Source organism: Oreochromis niloticus, linkage group LG2 (assembly GCF_001858045.2).
Source record: "Oreochromis niloticus isolate F11D_XX linkage group LG2, O_niloticus_UMD_NMBU, whole genome shotgun sequence".
NCBI lineage: Eukaryota > Metazoa > Chordata > Actinopteri > Cichliformes > Cichlidae > Oreochromis > Oreochromis niloticus.
In genome coordinates, this window is record NC_031966.2 from 352,260 (window position 1) to 374,383 (window position 22,124).

A 22,124-nucleotide genomic window follows, 5' to 3' on the forward strand; every position below is an offset into this window, starting at 1 on the left:
TGTAGACAGTCCAGGCAGTGCACAGGTCAGTCAGTCTGCTTTAACAGCCTCAAACAACTCCTCTGTTTATCAGTAGCTGTTTTACAACTCTGGTGTTTCTAGCAATTCCTTTCTGTGCCCTGCTCATGTATTGAGCCATGTGCCACTGAGAGTTGTTGTGTTGCGCCCTCCTCCCATATATTCTACCAGCCCTGATGGAGCTGTTCTCACGTTGTTCCCCTCCAACTGAGAATTTACCTTGGACGTTTCAGTAGAGTACAGCAGATTTATTCTCCTGGCCTCTATGACTCTGGTATACCTCTCCAGGTAGCTGCAAATCTTTGCATGGCAGTTTCTAATCCTTCAAGTATAGACAGCTTACTGTATTTCTGTTTTTACCACACTTTTCTGTAGCTCCGATAGTTGGTTAACATCTAACTTCTGTAATGCTATATTTGCATCTTCTAGTAGACCTTCAGTGAGTACTTCACATGGTCTTGGTCATCGGCCACAGAGGGTCCCAGTTTTCAGCGTAGCCATGACTTCATCTCTCAGGTAAACTGCTATCATATTAAATGTCTTCAACAGATCTTGGGGCTTGGTGACCAATCTAGGAGGGTGGGGATAATTATATCCACCCCCTGACCTGATGTGCTGGTGCCCCCTTTGCTGTAACATTTGTGTTGTACCATATGAGTCTCTAGTTGTGATGATACTTGCTTCTTCTGGCTGTTATAACACTGAGCCACTAGTTGTTTCATTGTTAGTGTAGAAGAGGGTGTTGATGATTCCATAGAGCCCACATCCTCTTCATCTGCATAATATCTTCGTGGATGACAGTTGTTGCTTTACATAAAGCATTTCTTCAGTTTAGGTGTGTGCAGCTCTCCTCTCGTCAGGTATGAGGGGTATTGTAGTATGAGTGCCATGATAGAGAGGTTTTGGCAATATTGAAAGCTGAGAGCAGAGTCTGGCAAAGCTGTCAAAGATTATAATTTCTAAGTGTTGCTTTTAATCTAAACTCCCGCTCCAGCTGGATTTACTTTGTCCTCATATTCGTGTTTCATTGCCTTCAGCATTTAAAGCTATAATAGCTGAGCCCCCAGTTTATAATGATGGGCACTCTGTCAATCATGCTAACTGACAGGCACAATGGATTAGCATAACATCTGTTCCACCTGATCTTTCTGCAGTAAAATGACACATTTTCATACAATGCTTCACATTCTGTGATTACCAGGAGTCCTTGCTGGTCAACACACACTTACGACGCTGATCACACTTTATGGAAATAAGTCAGTCTGAAGTTTGGGGACTGGGAAAGAGTGAAAACTTAAAATTGTGAACAGGCCAATTAAGACTTGAGCAATGCAAGGCATCTGTAATTCGGGTTGTGTGTGTGGGGAGGGTGTGTGTGCTTGTGTGTGTGTGTGTGTGTGTGTGTGTATGTGTGTGTGTGTGGGGGGGGGGGCTGCACATTCAGTGGCATCTGTTTGAATGGATATAGATTTTGTTTACATTCTTTAGGAGATCTTTGCATGCATGTGTGTGATTTATGCTCCCACCAGAGCAGGGATTAGCTTAACAGCATCTGGATGCTCACTAATTGGTTCTTCTCTCCACACAACCATGAACAAATAGCACAGCTCACCTCCTTGTGTGTATTTGTGTGTGTCTGTCTCTCACATAAAGCACAGCTTGTGCCAGTAATTGGGGATTACCATGGTAATATGGTAAAACATGTTAACTGAGAAAATAATTATACTTATTGCAGTTAAATAGCCCACGATTGTTAGCGACGTTTAAACGGTCATTCCTGGCACTTGCTATATTTATTGGCACCTTTTCTGTGTTTTCTTCTGCTGATTAACCTGGCTCTGCTGCTGCCATTGTCTTGTGGTCCATAGCATCGCCACTTAACAATGCAACGGGCCCACTGCCACTATTATTATACACTAGTTCCTGCAATGAAGGGCCTTTAGCAAGGCTAATTTGCAATCTGTCCAAACTAAATACTAAAATAGGAAGCATTACAGATGGAGATGCATCACATTATAGAGTGTTAATGACACAAGCTGAGATGTGTGAAGCAATGCATAAGCATACTTACTCTTTACACACAATCGGATTAATGTAATTGTATATACAAAGACATGGAGAAAATTTAGGAAGAAGCAGGAATTCATATATGACAGGTTAAAATGCAATTTTTCATTGTTGACAGGGTCAAGCACATGTTGTTCCTGGACACATTCAGAGACAAAGCTGTGGGACACTTTTGTTATATGTTACATTTCCTCAATTCCAAAGTCACAAAAATGTACATTTGTTCATTTAATTAAATGGCAAATGTGTAAATTCTCAGAAAAGTTATTAATGTTCTACTGAACTGATAATGAAAGATTTTTGCAGGTCAGTGGTGGTCCCAAGCGCTGACAAATTGCAGGAGTAAGTTGCATCAGGAGGGGAATCTGGTATAAAATCAAGCTGGAAGTCAAAGAGTGATTTTCCAGGTTGGATTTCAGAAGAGAAAGAAAAATTCAGGAATGTGTTGGATGAAGTAGTGGAGGGAGAGAGAGAATGATGATTGGAGCATACTTCATGTGGGAACAGAGGTGATGAGGAGGTGCTGGGTAGATATGATGTTAAGGAGAGAAACACAGAAAGCAGATGGCAGTGAATTTTGTGAAAAGGGTGGAAAGGCTGTTGTGAACATGTACTTCAAAAAGAGGGAGTAACACAGGATGATGTACAGAATGAAGGAAGGTGCACACGGGTGAATCTTATGGCGTAATCTTAACGAGACAGGAGACTGCGAGGTGTTATCGGAGGGGAATAAAAAGGTCACATTGGACAGTAGTCTGTGGGATGACTTTGGACATTAACAAGAAGAAGGGATTAAAGTAAAAGGCAAAAATTGAATGGTAGAAGTTGAAGATAAATTAATGTTGCACTGGGAAAGGGCAGCTGTAGTGATAAGGAAATCTGCCAAGAACGTGTTAAGTGTAGAAAAAGTGAAGGAGATGGCAGTGGACTTTTTAACCGTATTGTTTAACATAATCTTGGAGGAAATACCTGAGGAATGGAGAAGTAGATCGCTACCAAAGAACAAGGCTGGAAGGCTTCGCTAAATACAGAGAAATAAAAGTGATGAACCGTACGATGAATTCTTGGATCAGTAAGCAGCAGTATGGCTTCATGGTGTGAAAGAGCACTACAGATGTTATGTGATGTTTGCTCGGGAGAAGTTTAGGGAAGGTCAGAAGGATCTTTACTGCCCCTTTTTGGATCTAGAGAAAGTATATGATGGTGAACTGTGGTACTGCACGAGGACGTCAGGATGTGAAGGTGGTGCAGGACGTGATGAGGTCAGTAAGACAGTGGTGAGGTGTGCAGTAGAGACTGGTTCAAGTTGGGAGTGGGACTAGATCGGGAATCTACTCTGAGTTTCTTCTTGTTTCAAGTGGTGATGAGCAGGCTGACAGATGAGCTCAGACAGGAGTCTCTGTGGACGATGATGTTTGAAGACGACGTTGTGATATAAATAGTGAGAGTAGGGAGCACATGGACGAGAGCCTATGTAGGTGCATATGGTACAAAATGTGAGAGCTTGCAGAATAAAAAAGTGAGAATGTGAAGAAAAATGTGAACTTGTATTTTGAAATTTTCTCTTGCGAATTGTTTTCACAAAATATTCACAAATATGAAGATTGATATTCACACTTCAAGCTTAAGGGCGGTAGAGGGTGGTGGGTGGCAGAGGTCAGCCAATCAGAAAGCAGAAAAGTAGGCGCTTCCCCGCTGTCTTCTGTTAGCATTAGGTCAGTTATTTGACATAGTCCACTTTCCAGTTTGTCCCACTGCTGGAAGTTAAGTAGGCCCTAGTTCACCTTTAGCCCTCACTCTGAACCACAGAAAACTAAATCACATTAAACCAGTCTCTGTCAGGACTTTAACGCTGATTTACCCATGTGTAAAAGAAAAAACTTAAATTTGGTCTTTTCCACCTAAGAGAGGCGGAGTACAAAAAACAACAGCTATAATGAGATATTGTATAAATCACTCAAATACAAAAGTGCTATGTAAGAACCAGTCGTGTTACTCTTTACATTACTGGTAATGGTATGGCAGATTGTCATGTTAGAGTCAGCTTGCTTACCACGTGACCGTTACAGTCTGAGGTCTTTATAAAGTTCCCCTATAAAGTGATCACCAGCACCCATATCTCATTTACACAGTGACCCTGCCTGACCCAAATAAGTCCAACAACCTATTTTGCTTTGTATTGTATGCATGCCCCTCCCCCTCCCTTATTCTTCTGATTATCTATTTCTTTTTTAATCTGTCGTCCATGCATGATCCTTTTAGGAAGAGCCTTCTCTTATTTGATTAGATGGGTTTTCATTTTGGTAATGGTGGATTAGGCAACCAGAAAGATCAGAGGGGATGTCTGTGCCCGATTGTGCTGCCTGTGCTACAATGCAAAACATAAAGGACATGCACATTCATTGTGTGGTGAGTGTGTCTGTGCTCTAAAAGCTGAGTGTGTGTGTATGGGTGCATGTGCCGTATATTTGAGTAGCAACTGTACCAGTTGTCCCTCACTAATCTCTGGTACACATGCTTGGCATTATAGTACAGTGCTCCCTCGCTATAACGCGGTTCACCTTTCGCAGCCTCGCTGGTTTGCAGATTTTTTTGTGCAATTTTGCATGCTTTTTTTTTTTTTAACAGCACATTGTGTTCTACGTTCTGATTGGCTGTCAATCCCGTGCCGTGTCTCCTGTCCAGTACAGAATGCATTCAGCTTGTCAAATTTATCTAAATCTTTGATCGCTAGCAGTGTGACTCTGAAGTGCACACTGAACTCTGTAAGTTTTCTCCAACAAACACAACAATGTCGACGAAACGTTGTCACATGTGGATGACTTTGGTTTCATTCGATAATGCTGGAGTTATTTTTCTACGAAGGTAAGGACTTTAGGAGAGTTCTAACAAGAGAGAAAAGTGTGAAAATGTTCATGCCTGTCTGAGAAAAGTGTATAAAGTGTGTAGTGAGGGGTTTTAATAAAGCTGGCTACTTCGCGGATTTCACCTATTGCGGGATATTTTTGGAATGTAACTCCCGCGATAAACGAGGGACGGCTGTATTCCACACCTATATTTGAAATGTGCACATGATAAAATAGAATAGGAAATGGGCCATGAGATCAGTTTCATAATCATTAATGATAATAAGACTGACTTCACTGTTAGTCAGTGGTGCTAGTGTCAGTCATTCTTCAATTGTTCTGTTGGTGTCATGGTAAACTGTGTGGCAGGCAAGGGTAGGACCCAGATGCAGGACTCCAAGACCAAAAACTGAACTTAAAACAGCAGCTTTATTGCTGATAAAGCTGGCTGAAAGCAAATTAAACTAAAGAAAACCTAGGACTAAGCATCTCAAACTGGGAATACGTGACATAGGGATGGACCGATCCGATATTACGTATCAGTATCGGTCCGATACTGACCTAAATTACTGGATCAGATATCGGAGAGAAATAAAAAATGTAATCCGATCCATTAAATATCCCAAAAGCACCTCACAAAACTTGCGACATGGCGTAACCCAGCTCATGACCTTAGCACGTCGGAGCAGTATGCGTCACGTGATCTCGGCGGTCTGGTTGAGCAGTTGGAGCCTCGCTACCAAACCGACATTTCATCTCCGAGGAAGTTATCCCACAGAGAAGTTAAAGCAAGTGTGTAAGTTCATCTCTGAATGTTTGTAAAGCGTTCCCATGTTAACCTTAACAACCGATATATGGAGCGACTGCCTCTCTCTCTCCCTCTCCTGCTGCTACTTCAGTTGTGAAACTGCTTAATGATCAGCTGATCGGCTTTTCTGTCGCGAGTCCGTCTCTCTTCTTTGTTTTTGGCCCACTTTGCGCCAGAAAGAGGAAACCAGCGGCTGAACAACAGCAGCACGTTTAAGCTTGATAAGCTGTTGTTAGAATGTATTTAATATTACTTTCTACACCAGGATCCTTTTCTACGCAGCTGACGGCTGGTAACTGTGCAGGGGCGGATCTAGCAAAGTGTAGCCAGGGGGGCCGATAGGGCATGAACAGGGAAAAGGGGGGCACAAAGACATACTTTTCTTTCTTATTCTCATTTAAAATGCCTAGCTTTTAATAAATAATTATCTGAATCTTACACCCAAAGTTTTAATCTGATGTAAAATGTATAGAAGTCCATTACTGTATATAGTAACTGTTAAGTCTAATATACCCTAGTAAGCTATAGTACTTTTTCCTTTGGGAAGGTACCATCTGTGCAGTCTGCAATTCTGTTAAAGAAAGATGTTGAATCTATTTAATTATTCTTGAAAAATAATTTATTTCTGTGATTTTTTTAACACCTGCATTAAGTTAAAGTTGATTACGTCGATTAAGCATCACGAGGCGGAGGGTGGGGGGTGGTTCCCCATTTTTTTTTGCTGGGAGTTTGCAACCCTATTAGTTAGGTTGCTTAATATTTCTGCTAAGTACTCTTTAAAATACCAGAATAGGGAGGATGGAGCAGGTTTAAGTTTATTAGATTGATCAGTGTTGCTGAACTATGAAATATTTTGGGTGCAGTGTATTTTTTACATACAGGTATAACAGAATAGCTTTAGAGGTTTTTTTGTCTTTTTAAACTTGAATATGAACTTATACAAAATGCAGCAAGATATTTTAAAAAATGGGGGTTTTTTTTAAAAAAAACACTATATCGGATTCATATTGGTATTGGCAGATATCCAAATTTTTGGTATCGGTATCGGACATAAAAAAGTGGTATCGTGCCATCTCTAGACATAACATGATCTGACGATACATGACGAGGCAAGAACCCACAGCTAACGCGGAGAACTCGACAATGAACAGAGGGAGACTGAAGGTAAACAGGCAGGAACACAGCTGGGATAAATCAGACATGGACTACATACACTGAACTCAGGACAAAGACTATTAAAAAAAACAGGAAGCAACTGGGGGAGAAACGGGCATGGGAACACGACTGACTGGTGAGACAGAGAGGGAACATGGAAAACAGAGGCAAGAGTAACAAAACAAGAAACACGGAACACAAGGAAGGCACAATGACAGAAACTAAAGACTAGAACTATAAAACATAACAGGAGCAGAAAACAGACAAGAGAACCAAAACCATGACTGACACTAAACCAAGGTATTGGGTCAGCAACACTCAAATAAATGTCAATGAAAGTGTTAGCCTACATGTCCAGTACTACGAACACAGGCAACACAGACCAAACACGGGATGCATCCCATTTATGTGTAAGCATATAAATTTGTTACATTTACATGTTTCAGATGATCAAACAAATTTTTATATTAGACAAAGAGTAAATAAAACATGCAGTTTTTAAAAGATGATTTGACAGAGCTGTCTTACTTCAGCCTCACTGGAAGGTTTTCAAGCACAACTGGTCAATGCACAACATCTCAACTGGATTTACGGTACATCCAGAAAGTATTCATAGCATGTTACTTGTTCCATATTTTGTCATGTTATAGACTTAATCCAAAATAGATGAAATTCATTTTCCACCTCAAAATACTGCAAACAGTACAAATGACAATGGCCTAATAACAAAGTGAAAAAGGGGAAATTCTTGCAATATCACAAAAGACATATAACATGTACATAAGCATTCATAGCCTTTACCATGACACTCAGGTGCATCCTGTTTCTGCTGATCATCTGTCAGATGTTCCTACAGCTTGATTTGGAAAGGCACACACCTGTCGATTATTTCCAGTAGTTGGTTTGTGTTCTGAAATGCACTGCCAACTCCAAGAAAGTCTGTAGACTTCCAAGACAGGATTGAGTCAAGACACAGATCTGGGGAAGGATTCAGAAAACATTCAGCAGCATTGCAACTCTCGGTGAGGACAGTGTCCTCCATTATCCATAGATGGAAGAAGTTTGGAACCATCAGGAATCCAGGTTACAAGGGTCTTAGTCAAGGAGGTGGACAGAAACCTCATGGTCATTCTGACTGAGGTCCAGCATTGCTGGTACTATTCAGATTTTAGATGTACTATCATTGCAAATATTAAATCATCCAGGCAGCTGTAACCATATAATAAGATCATAAATATAAGCTGTAACCTCAGATACCTACAGTTAGGCACAACTCCATAACCCTGTAAGAATATCATGTGGATTTATTTCAGAATACATTAATGTTTCTTTACAAGTTGGTGATTAAAGGGGACTCCAAGGCAACACAAAAAATCAGCATTGTTTTTCAGTGTTAAATACTGGATCAGAGTGTTTCTGGCCAGTGTTTGAACCTCTGTACATGACTGTCTATGAAGAGGAATGAGGGTTATTCTATGAAGTTATGATCTTCAACTGGGTTAAGTTCACACTGGAATGTACATGTCTAATTTTGGACAAATACACTGTATTGTATAACATACTATAGGGTGTGTTTTTGAAAAGGCTTGGCGTTTATCAGTAGTCACTGAAGTGAGCTAAAACTGAGCTACAAGCTAATACTAAGCATGAAAAACATCACAGTTAACTGAACTAAAAACTTCTTCTTTGGCTACTATCTTTAACGGATCATCTGGATGCGTCTCACCCTGCTGCTAGCATTCTCTTTTGTCACGACAACAACTGTCTATTTCCCATCATCTCTATGTCTCCTCTTTGGCCAGCAGCACCACAGGTGGTCATTTTTAACCTGAGCACCAACTGTTCGGGTATGGAAACACCGGATGCCCTTCCTGATGCAATCCTCCCAGTTTACCAGGCACTACAGTCACCTTTTCCTCTGACTATCTGTTAATAGACCTCTCTGCACTGAATCATACTTGTTATTAATCTCTGTCTCTCTTCCACAGCATGTCTTTCATCCTGTCTTCCTTCTTTCACCCCAACCAATCACAGCAGATGGCCCCGCCCCTCCCTGAACCTGGTTCTGCCGGAGGTTTCTTCCTGTTAAAAGGGAGTTTTTCCTTCCCACGGTCGCCAAAGTGCTTGCTCATAGGGGGTCATATGATTGTTGGAGTTTTCATGGACCTCTCTACACACTGTTCTTGAACTAATCTGAAGGCCACATGAAGTTTGGAGATCTGCACTGAGTGACTCTGCAGAATGTTGGTGACCTCTGTGCACTATGTCCCTCAGTATCCATTGACCTTGCTCTGTGATACTACATGGCCTACCACTTCACGGCTGAATTGTTGTTACTCCCAATCATTTCGACTTTGTTATAATACCACTAAGAGTGAAATATTTAGTTGTGAGGAAATTTCACGACTGGACTTGTTGTAGGAACTCACTGAGCTCCTGAGAGTCGCTTATTCTTTCAAAGTTTTTGTAGAAGCAGTCTGCATGCCTGGGTGCTTGATTTTAGACACATGTGGCCATGGATGTGATTGGAGCACCTGAATTCAATGTTTTCTATGGCTAAGTGAATACTTAATATATTTCTATGGGAATAGATGAGGACTTTGAGAAATAGTGCTGCAAGAGTGAATATAGGAAGGAACACTTTACAATTATGAGCTCATTCTGGTCAGAATAAATGTACCCACAGACTGTAACCTTGTTAACGACCAAAAACAGGAGTGACATGTGTGAAATGAGCATCAGGACCTTAACCAACAAGAGCAGATGGGAGGACATACTGCTGTGCTCCACTGAACATCAGGTTAGGGAGGAATCTCGCCAGTGCTGAGGGAGGAACGTGGACTGAGCTCTGTATTTTTGTTTGACTATCCGTTGTCTGTGTAGATCAATTTTTTTCAGATTTCCATCATAATACATTTCTTGCTTATGTGGATGAAGCATATCATGTGTCTTCATCCACAAAAAAAACCTATTCCAAGTGAAATAACGACAACCATTATTGGAAGTGTGGAGATGGGAAGAGGAGTACAGAGGACGGACTGATCGCTTCATGAGGTGGTGTGAGGTGAACCACCTGCAGCTGAATGTGGCCAAAACAAAGGAGCTGGTGGTGGACTGGCAGGAACAGGTCCCCACTGATAGGTTTGTAGTTTAAACCTATTCGCTGGAACGTTGAAGACAAAGTAATTACACAGCAGGCAAGACATGAGTAGGCAACGTTCTTTATGTTTCCGTGCACGGGAGAGAACTGGACAAACGCCGTTCCTTCGCTTGACCCCAGTTGCTCTCGTCCGGTCCCCCGTAACACTGCTCTTTTATTGTGGTTACATGAATATGCATAGGTTCATTAACATATGACGTATACATACACACAAAGAGTACCTTGCCTGTGCGTTGTGTAAGCATGTGTGTGTGTGTGGGGTCAGAGTGTGACCCCATAAATGACTTCCCTAAACCTGCTGGTCTGGAAGTCCAGCAGTTCATCTAAACAAAAGGCACTTAAACTAAAACTGACATAGATACATTTATCCTACCATAAAACAATAAGAGAAGGTATGCCCTCTCCCATGCTCCCAGGATGTGGGTGTGAATGCCAGAACACTCTGGAATGCACACAAAGTTTGCAGACTATTAAGGATCAAACGTCTACCAATCTACAACTAATTATAAAACTCTAAGCTTATATAAGTAGATATTTCTAAGCATAAATGACAATCAACAATACAAATCTAACACCCACCCTCTCCTGTCTGCATTGGTGGGACTGATGTGGAAACAGTCACATCCTACAAGTATCTGGGAGTTCAACTGGATCACAAGCTGGAGTGGTCTGCCGACACCGACGCTGCCTACAAAAAGGGTCTGAGCCGGCTTTACTTTCTACGAAGGCTCAGATCCTTCAGTGTCTGCAGCAGCTGCTCCATATGTTCTATCTGTCTGTTGTTGGCAGCACCAGCGTCTTTGCTGTGGTATGTTGGGGTGCAGGCATCGAAGCAAAGGACACAAACAGACTGAACATCAGGAAGGCCGAGGCTGTTGTTGGTATGAAACTCTCCACCCTGGAGGAGGTGATCAGTGACAGGCTGCTGGTAATCATGGACAATGACTCCCACCCTCCATAACACACTGGACAATCTGAAGAGCAGTTTCAGAAACAGGTTCCTCCAACCAGGCTGTCTGAGGGAACGTTACAGGAGCTCGTTCCTTCTGCTGCTGTCAGACTCTTTATTTCATCCACTGGGGTCAGATCCACACATGTGGAACAGAACTGATCACACATCAGTGCACCCCGTCACTTTGTACACCACGACATATTTGCACACATGCTTGTCCTTTTATATTTATATTTATACCTATATTTATCTCAATATTTATCTCTCATATCTCTGTTTCTACACTCATTTTATACGAGTGCTTGATGTTTGTTGTATATTTGCTGCTAGGACAGCTCAGTTTCCCTCTGAGATTAATAAAGTCTCTCTGATCCTGATTCTGATACACTATGTTCCTCTGTACTTCCAGCAGTGATGGTGGGTGCTATGGATTGGTCAGATGGAGGAATGCATATGGATACATTCAACAAGAACATGTTCAGTATTTGGACCACACATAAGTTCCTACATAGTCACATGTCACTGATTGTGTCTTATTTTGCAATTAGTGTAGTTCCTGCACAGTTATTCTCACTCAGATGAACGTCCCTGTTCACTGAAAATAAATAAATAAATTAAGAAGTCAGGTACAGTCACGCTGTCTTAAACAGCTCACCAAACTCATCCATGTTATTATCCAAGGACTCCACACTGCTTGTAGTAATCATAACTGAAACAGTGTTTCTGCTCCTCTGGGCTTACAGACCTCCCCCCAGAATTGGCAGCTCAATCAGCTGGTAAAGATTCTTCATTAATAAGAGTATAATGACTTCCGGTGAAGATGGTTGGCTAGAAGACGTGCTTTCACTGTGCTCCCGCTCCCACCTGTATTTATTACAGTGTAATGCATGCTACTGTCTATATTTTTATCTAAACTATTGACCGAGAGTTTTGGGAATACGCAACAGCCCTAAATACGCTTTTTGGATGACAAGTAATGTCGAAACAGACGAAGATACAGACTCGAAAGACGACGGCCGCCATGACGAACAGTGCTAGCCAAACTGACATGCTAGTAGCAGTGGGCAACTAGCCCTCGCCCCCGGTGGACACCGCAGCTCTAATCCGTGAGGTGACTAATAGCATCAGTGAGGTAATTGACCAAAAACTGTCTACACTGTCTGGGACACTGGAGAAAATTTCGTCCTCGCTAGAAAACGTCTCCAAACGCGTCACGGAGGCAGAGCAGAGAATCTCAGATGTGGAAGATGGGGTGACTGACCTCGTGGGAAGACTGGCTGAAGCTGAGGAGAAGATTAAGATCATGGCAAAAAGCTTGGATGATTTAGAGAACCGCAGCAGGCGCGACAACATCCGCATTATTAATCTGAAAGAAGGCGCGGAGGGTGAGAGTCCTATTCAGTTTTTTGAAGCCTGGCTGCCTGCTACGCTCGGGCTGGGGAACAGCTGCACGGGTAAAGCCCGCATTAAAATTGACCATGCACACCGGGGCCTCGGCCCGCGGGGTGCTCACCCCAGGCCGGTGATTATTAAGCTCCACAACTCCAGAGACAAACAGCGGATCATGGCAGCAGTGAGAGCGGCCCCGGAACTTCACTACGACGGACAGCGGATCTTTATACACCAGGATTTTTCCTACGCGATCCGTGAGAAACGACGGGGATTTAATGCTTCTTGTCGTGCCTTAATTGACAAGGGCATCCGCTTCAGAATGCGCTACCCAGCGACACTCGTGTTGAATCACAATGGCACTGAGCAGAAGCTTGATTCGCCTAAAGATGCACAAAGTTTCATCAATGCGCTGGATTAAAAGACAACTGATACTTGTCCCGTACAAACTGTGGCACTGTTGGATTTAACTTACAACATGACATGGGTTCAGCACGCCATAGGATGCGTAAGTCCACTGTGTTTAATGCAGCTTGAGGGGAAAGAGACAGTTTAAAGGGAAAATAGAGATTTGTTCATTTTTTGTACTTAAAGTGGCTTTAGGGCCAATATCTAGTATACAGTACTAATTGTTTACTCAGTCTTTAATTTTGTTTCACAACTGACAGTAACCCGATTTTATTCAGGTTTGGGAAGCGGGGGTGGGGATTTGTTTTGCGTTTTTTTTCTTTTCTCCCGTGGAGTGAAACTTCTTTTGGCTACACTGGTCTTGTAATACCACCCAGTGGGTGGCTTTTTCGTTTTTGTTTTCCTTTTTTTTTGTTTGTTTTTGTTTTGTTGTGTTTGTTTCTGGTTTGTCATATTTTGACGTTTATCCTAATTCCTATATTCTTATGCAATTTGTTGTGTGTGTAAAGGTTCCTTTGCAATTCGTTTACGATGGTTTTGTTCATGTCAGCACAGCCAGTCCAGGCCATGGGTTAAATCTTTTACAGTGTGTTTATTATGATGGCTCTTTTTGTTTGCTTCGGGTTGACGATTTTTGTCCAATGACTGACAACTTTTACAATGAGTAACATTAAAATGATAACTCTCAATGTCAAGGGAATTAATCACATTATTAAGAGACGTAAAATATCTCAAAAAAGATAGAGTGCAGATTGCATTACTGCAAGAGACTCACCTTACAGATTCTGAACACTTAAAACTCAAGCGTGATTGGGTGGGACAAATTTACTATTCCTCTTTTAACTCTAAAAGTAGAGGCGTTGCAATATTGATCCATAAAAATCTACCATTCACTCTAAATACTATTGTAAGGGATACGGACGGACGATTTATTCTGATTACTGGGCTTTTATATGGGGAACAAATTCTATTGGGAAGTGTTTGTGCACCAAATACTTTTGATAGATCGTTTTATTCAAACCTTCTGGCAAAAACCTCCTCTGTGTGTCCGAATGGGGATTTTAACTGTGGTTTGAGTCCTGAAACTGATTAAAATCCATAAAAATCTCAACCACCTTCAAAAATGGCAAAGGCTACAATGGACTTCTGTTCAGATCTTGGTCTTTTTGATGCCTGGAGAGTTTGTAATCCACATGTGAAAGACTTTACATTTTTCTCACGCCCCCATTTTTCTTTTTCCAGAATTGATTACATGTTTGCTTCTAGATCTGTCCTTGACAGAACTCGGGGTTGTTTGATCAACACATGCGCTCTCTCAGACCACTCATCAGTCTCAATGGAGTTATTACCACCTTATTATGATCCCTTGTCTAGACACTGGCGGCTAAACCCAGCTCTCCTTAGTGACCCTGAATTTGTAAAATATTTAGAAGATCAGTGGGAACTTTTTCTTTCTACAAATGACTTACCGGGGGTTAGTGCTTCTACTCTATGGGAGGCGGGTAAGGCATTTCTCAGGGGCTCTATTATCTCTTTCACCTCAGCGAAAAAGAAGAGCACCTTAGCCAAACAATTAGTACTTGAACGCGACATTACTAACTTGGAGAGGAAGTTTAAGAAAAACTGGATGCAGCTAGATCAGGCCTGGACCAACTACTAACTCAGAAAGCGGAAACTGCAATATTCTATGCAAAGCATAGATTATTTGAATCGGGCAACAAACCTGGACACTTACTTGCCCGACTTGCCCAGGGGAAAAAGGGCTCTTATGCAATACCCTCTCTAAAAGATAAGAAAGGTGTTTTACACTTTGAGGCTAAACTTATCAGCAAAATAATGAAAGAGTTCTATCAGGACTTATATTCCCCTGAGTGTCAAAATACTGTAGATGCTAGGAAATTGTTTCTTGATAATGTTAATCTCCGTATACTATCAGAGGAAAGTTGATTAGATCTTTGCAGTCCTATTAGGGCGCAGGAAATCTTAGATGCAATCAAATCCTTATAGAGTGGAAAAGCTTCAGGCCCTGATGGGTTTGGGCCAGAGTTTTATAAAAAAAAATGGCTAAACACATGGTGGGTCCTTTATTAAAACTGTATGTAGAATCTCTTGAGAGGGGCACACTTCCACCCACCTTAAACCTTGCCCATATATCCCTGATCTTAAAGAAGGATAAACCTGCAGATCTGTGTACATCTTACAGACCTATAAGTTTACTCGGTGTAGATTGCAAGATTCTGTCCAAAATTTTATCTAGACGATTGGAGGAGGTTCTGCCAGTTCTGATAAAGCCTGACCAAACGCGTTTTGTCAAGAATAGATACTCCCGCTCCAATGTACGCTGACACATAAATGTTGTGCTCTTGCAATTTCATTGGATGCTGAGAAAGCATTTGATCGGGTGGAGTGGGAGTATCTATTTGATGTTTTGGAAAGATTTGGTTTGGGATCTGTCAAAAGAGAATATTGTATAATGTGATCAGCTATATGAAATGTATCTTTTTATTTTATCATTAAGCACATGTCTACGTGACTTTTCACCTAATAACTTTTGACATGAACTCTTCTGTGATAAACAACTTGCAGCTTCCTCTTTCTGTTTTGGAAGATACAGACTTAGAAAAGGGGAACCTCAGCTCTGAGTTCTGAGAATAACTCTGTTATCTTTATACACACACACACACACACACATACAGACACACAGAAAAGTATAAATAAAAAACGCAGACAGAGATGAGGCGCAGATCCTGCGTTTCATGGCTGCCCTCGCGGGTTAAAGAAAATCTGCAGTGTTTGTGTGTTTTCTAACTCAGGTGTCTCAGCTGAACAAAGAACGGCAGGGTGATCCGGCTTGATTCCCTCCTGTAGATCATGAAATGAAATGTACCATTCATCAGTGACTAACTACTTGTCTTTCACATACTCAGTTACTACATCATTAGTTACACTTCATCTTCATCTAACAAATAGGAAAAGAAGTCTTCATGATCTTCATCGGTTTTGGTACATCTGCGTATGCTGTGAGTGACAAACTTATCATCTGTGAAATTACAGCTTTAAACAAGGAATAACTCAAATAAAGAAAAATAAAATCAGGAAAAGTCCAACGACAATCAACACTCTCTTTAAAACTTGTTAAAGTTGAGTGCTTCTTCCTGGATGAGGATGTTGATGTTGTTGTGAACTTTACAAAAGTCATTCTCAGGGCGTTTCCCATATATGGTTGTGTTAATACGCTCGGCATGTGCGAGCAAACATAACAGTCTTTCTCTGCAGTTCTGTTAAACACGTATCTGTACCAGGCATAGTCCATCTCTTTTCTCGGCTCGTGTATTGTTGTCTTCCTTCTTCCTGGGTGGATAGTGTGATGAGCAGAGCTGTTGCCAGTAGTGAGACGCCAGTTACCACCTGAGAACACTACATTTTACTTAAGGCATTTAGGTCATTTCTATTTTTTCAAAGAACTCAAACATCTTACATATTTCAAACTTTTAAGTTAGGAAAAAACTTTGCATTGCTCACAGCTCATAGCTCACAGCTCTAAAACCAGACATTAGTAAATCATATGCCTAATCATTATGTGTCATTGTGATCCACAAGTATGATCACAAACTTGTTTTTCAAGCCAACAAAACAAACAAACAAAAACAAATTGCCGATGGCATCAAGGCTTTGCGTTCATGTTAATTGAGTGTAAGCTGCTTTCTTCATTGCAAGTGTTTGTTACAATAAGGTTTAATTCATGCATCTTATCACTGAGTTCTAAATTCAAACTATCTCACTTCTGACTCTTTCCAAAAATAATTTCACATATAACAATTTGTGTATGTGTGTTTTCTATTCATTAATATAGTTGTCAGTTATTTCTGTCATTATTTTTACCTTCTTTTGTTTGTGACATGGTGGACATCTCTAAACAATCATGAGTTCAGCCTTCAATTTCAATCCAATTATACCCTGTATTCTCGCACTCGAACTTGTCCTGCTTCACCTCCCATCAGTCCTCGTCCCTTTTTTCACAGTGTCCCTGTGTGGCCTTCAAAGCTCCAACAAACACAGTCTGTCTCTTCTCTGTTTTGATCTTTCAGTATTCTTCTTTTAAGTTAAGTTCCAGCCCGGCAAAATATCATGTTCAGTGCCTTCGAACAGTCATGTCACACTGTTCTTTACCAGCCACTGTGCATTTTGCATCACGTGCTTTTCATGCTGCTGCTGCAGTTGTCAGTCAGTCTTGTTTCATTTGCTCTGTCTTTTGCCTGCTGTTAATTCTTCAAGTCCACGATGTTCTGTCGGTCTTCATCATGAGATTAACTGTCCTTTGAGCTTCTTCTCAGGGTCGAGGACAAAGGGGGAGGTCAAGCTATAAAATTTTAGCCAAAAAGTGGCTTGTTTTCCCAATTATTACTCTATCCTTTTTGTCGCTGTACTCAAGGTTCCAGGTTGAGAGAAATCCACCTGTATTGACACACTAAAGCATATAATTAATATCATTTTCATTACTACTAGAGGTGTGTGAGTGTGACATGAAGTCCAGAGCTGTTGTTTTCAGTTGACCCACAGAAAAGTATAAATAAAAAACGCAGACAGAGATGAGGGGCAGATCCTGCGTTTCATGGCTGCCCTCGCGAGTTAAAGAAAATCTGCAGTGTTTGTGTGTTTTCTAACTCAGGTGTCTCAGCTGAACAAAGAACTACGGGGTGATTTAAAGAAATCCCCTGTCATTTAAATTGGTCCTTCGAGCCTAGCGATGGAGACAGACACGTTTCTGTGACTCCAATAAGGTCTGACTGCTGCATCCTGATGTCGTGGGTAAACCAGCACCGAAGTCTGTCGACAGCCCTCTCCAGGTAGAGGTGAGTCCTGGAACGTTGAATTCGGGTCCAGGCCGGTGATTTAGTTCTGGTCCACGACGTTGGGATCCAGATGACCTGAACAACCAGCAAAAGACGACTGAGGGTGAGAAAACACTTTTTTGGTTTTAAACCGCCGGAAGGGTTTAGAAGAATGCGCAAAGGTTTGTTGTAGCCGGAATTACTTCATGATACGCGTAAAATAGGTTTGAGTTCGCCAGAAGGAACTAAGTTTAGGTTGGTTTTAGAGGTAGCCGTCAAATACTTCGTGACAAATAAGGTTTAAGTTCGCCACAAGGAACTGTGTTTAGACTGGTTTCAGAAGTGACCGTGAAATACTTCGTGACAAATTAGCGCGCAAATGTCTATCTGTGTGTATGTATATGTGTCTTGTGTATATATGTTTTGGAAGTAAGTTGATTTTACAGCACAATACGCTGCTGAACTACTTCCATTGTTTTTTATTGTTTTATTGGTTGGGCTTTGTCTCATAAAACTGACACCGCTCCAGGAATAGCCCGGAGTAGGAGGCCGTGTCAGCAACCACCCCCGAGTCTAGTACCAGAGAAAGCTTTGCAGTTCTGTGATAATGGGGAATCAGCCCATCAAACTCACTGCTGACGAGCAGTGGCTAGAAAAGAAATGTCCAGGTGCCGGACAAAATAGGGTTTTAGGGTTGAATTTTAGGGTTGAATTTGTCGAGTGGGTCAAACTGTTGTATGGGGCCCCAGCTGCAAGGGTGTTGGTTAACGGCTCGGTCTCAGATGTTTTCCCACTGGGTAGAGGAACGCGTCAGGGATGCACTTGCATTGGAGCCACTGGCAGAGGCTGTAAGAACTGACCCTGAGATCTGTGGGGTAACTTTGTTGAATACTGAATACAGAATTTCCCTTTACACAGATGACGTGTTGCTCTTTCTCACTAAGCCAGAAACATCTATTCCTGCACTGACACATATCATTAATCAATTTGGCCTTTTTTCAGGGTATAAAGCAAATTATGATAAATCTGAAGCTTTGCCACTGGGTGATGGGGGGAGGTGGGACACTCCTCCTAATTTTCCTTCCAGGTGGTCGACCACAGGTTTTACATATTTAGGTATCAGGGTGTCCGCAGACACAACAGAGTTGTACAAGTTGAACTTTAAACCAATTGTGGCCTCAATCAAGAATGACCTCAATAGGTGGTTTGACCTCCCCCTGTCTTGGATGGGTAGAATAGGTTTAATCAAAATGAATGTTTTACCCAGAATATTACATCCTATACAAATGTTGCCTCTCAGGATCAACAGAAAAACATTCTCAGAGATTGAGGGATATCTTTCTAAATTTATATGGCATGGGCAGAAATCTAGACTAAAGATACAGATTTTACTGCTGCCTACAGATGAGGGGGGGCAGGCACTTCCTAACCTTTTATATTATTACTGGGCCTGCCATGAACAAATAATCTCAAGGTGGTTACATTCCTTTCTATACCAAGGTGAGCCACCAGTAGATACTTGGTGCTGTGACCCTCTTTCGCCTCTTAGTCTTTTATCTATTGATCTGGCTGACCTTCCTCTTGGTGTCAGAAATAATTTCATTTTGATGCCTACACTTAAGGTTTGGCATAATATTGCTGCCCACGTCGGAAGAAGAGGTTTTTCTAGTGCACTACAGCCTCTAATTAGGAATAAAGCTTTCCCCCCAGGTATTGGCATTAGTATATTTGATGATTGGCATTCTAAAAATATAAGATTTATTTGCGATCTGTTTGAAAGGGGTAGTTTTATGGCCTTTAATCAAGTTCAAATTAAATATAATTTACCACAGAAACACTTCTTTGGGTTTCTGCAAGTAAGACATTTTGTAAATTCCCTTAAATTTCCAGCCAATCAACCTGTTTTGAATCCTATTGAAAGCTTTCTTCTTAAATTTAATGAGGAAATAATCACAAAAAAGAAATTTATCTCTCTTTGTTATGGGAAATTATTGTCTCTGAATTTTGTAACCACTGATAAGGCCAGGGTTCGGTGGAAGACCGACCTCGAAGTTCAGCTTAGTGCAGAAGCACGGTCCAAGACTTTTAGATCTGCCAAGAAATTGTTTTCCTGTAACTGACTCCAGGAAAGCCGTTACAGAATCTTGCATAGACTCCAGCGTACGCCAGAGTTTTTAAATAAAATTCATCCTCAGATTTCTCCTCTTTGTGTAAAGTGCAGTATGGATGTGGGGACCTACTACCATTGCATATGGCAATGTCCTTTAATTACTAGATTTTGGAAAAATATTCCTGTAGAGCTTCGCTCCATCTTTCACCAAACGATCCCACTGAACCCTGTGCTGTTCGTTCTGGGTCTTTCTATAGAAGGGCTCTCTCTGTCTTCTGTACAGATGCTTTTGTTAGGTAAACTTTTACATTTAGCGAGGCGATGTGTACTGTTTCAATGGATTCAGAGACAGCCCCCCGCTGTTACACAATGGTACAGAGAAACGTTCAAGGTGCTGCCAATGGAGCACCTCAGTGCCATTATAAAAGGCAACTGTAATGCATTCTGTAGGATATGGCAGCCTTTGCTTGATCACCTACCTCGTGACCTTGCTGTGCTATTACATAAAGGGGATCATATTTTGTTTTTAAACACAATAATTAATGTCTGTATTTCCTTTTTTTTCTCTCCCCTTTTTTTTTCTTTTTTATTTCCCTTGACTTCAAATGTGAAACGCTGTACATATTTTGACCCAGACATGTATATCTGCAACTCATGTACCTGTATTTGGTTTTTTCTTCTCTTTTTCTTATTTGTATTTGGCTGTGCTGATTTGTTGCTGTTTGTGTTGTTGCAAAAAATCAATAAATCATTGTTTTAAAAAGAAAGAGTATAATAAGACAAAATAAAGTAGACATTTCATCTTTACACAATCCTCAATGAAAGCAAAACACAAAACAACAACAGGAGCTGTGTTGAGGCCTAAGGAAAGGAAAAAAAGAATAACCAATGAAGAAAAGCGACTGGACGTCTTTAAGTTTGTTGAAGACGTTTCATCTCTTCTGCAAAAAAGTTTCTTCATTTCTAAGAGCAAATGGTGAAGAGTCCCAGACTGGGATCCAAACTGGGAATGGTTTCATTTCATCAACGATTCTTTCTTGGGAGAAATGGTCCCCTTAAATCTATTTGAAGTTTGCTTTAGTGCAGATTGTCTTTAACCTTATATGTTATTTCTTTTGTATTATTGTAGTTTCAGTGATTTTGATGTTTCTGCACCTAATTCTTTGTTTTTTTCATTTGCTTTTAGAGAGGATCTTGCTTTCTGCACACTGATTGGTCGTATACAGTATCCACTGGCAACACACGCACCTTGAGTGGGAACATGAAATCCTGTTCAAAAAGACTTATCGTAGATGAATGACCTCTTTTTAAGAAACTGGAGGTTGTTTTGGTGAAAACATGTTTTAATAAAATGATGAGCCTTGAACATATGTCATATTTGCCTGAAAGGCAGCAGGATGATTATTTTTGCACCACTAAATCTCAGTTTGTAATTGGAAGCAAGTCTGTCCATTTGTTTTGCAGGGATCCAAATAAGCTGTGTGTGTCTGCCATGAGCACATGCTTCACTGTGTTTTCTGTTGTTTTAAATGGCTGGAGAAATCTAGTCTATGGTGGAATTTATTCATATTCCTAATGGCGTATCAATTGTCCTGATTGTCTGACCTGATGAATAATGGCAGGCCTCTGGGGCTCAGTCTTAACCCCAGCAGGCAGGTTGCCAGTAAATAGGTTGCCGGCTACACACTATTAGAAACATGGCAGAATTCTGCTTCTGCAATTATGAAAGTGCCCCTCTGTCTGCAAATTCAGGAATACATCTTGATCTAGTCAAATTGCATTTCATTGATAGAAGCTCGAGCCATGCCAGATTAAGGATTAAAATAATCCCACAGGCAGTTTTCAATATTCAGTTTCAGCAAACATGGCTGTGGATTGGAAAACAATCATAAAAACAGGCTTAGGATTGTTGCTGATGCTTCGTCTGTCCTGTCAAATGAGAAAAGATTGGCAACCTGCTACTGAAAATGATAGTCAGCTAATCTCTTCATATAATATCAGTGCAGATTCCTCCATCTGCTGCCTACTGCCCCAATCACTGCTTCACCTTAAATCATGGAAACTGGGATGATATTCCCCCTGAAGCTTTAAACTTCCTAAAGAATACTTCATAAGCTATGAATATTTTTCACTACATCAAAATATTCAGAACATTTGGGGAAGGATATTTTCTATTTTCTTTTTCATTGTACCGATATGTATGTGCCGGATCTCGAGTGCCGGGCCAGGAAAACACTGATTAGATCCTAGACAGTAACAGGTACATGGTATCCTCACATGTCTTAATCTCCATTTCTGTCTGACAACTGTTAGAAACATGAGAGAGATGCACTATTGTATTGGAGTGCATGCTCCATCTTCACACTGTAGGTAACTCAA

The 22,124-nt window shown here is 41.1% G+C and overlaps 1 long non-coding RNA gene across 1 annotated transcript; it reads left to right on the forward strand.

The window, feature by feature from the left end:
- The first annotated feature begins 225 nt into the window (after positions 1 to 225).
- On the forward strand, positions 226 to 21,090 carry LOC112847514 (uncharacterized). Its single transcript, XR_003221087.1, has 3 exons — positions 226 to 306; positions 448 to 534; positions 20,932 to 21,090. It is a non-coding gene; the product is annotated as an uncharacterized LOC112847514 (long non-coding RNA).
- Positions 21,091 to 22,124: the final 1,034 nt, after the last annotated feature.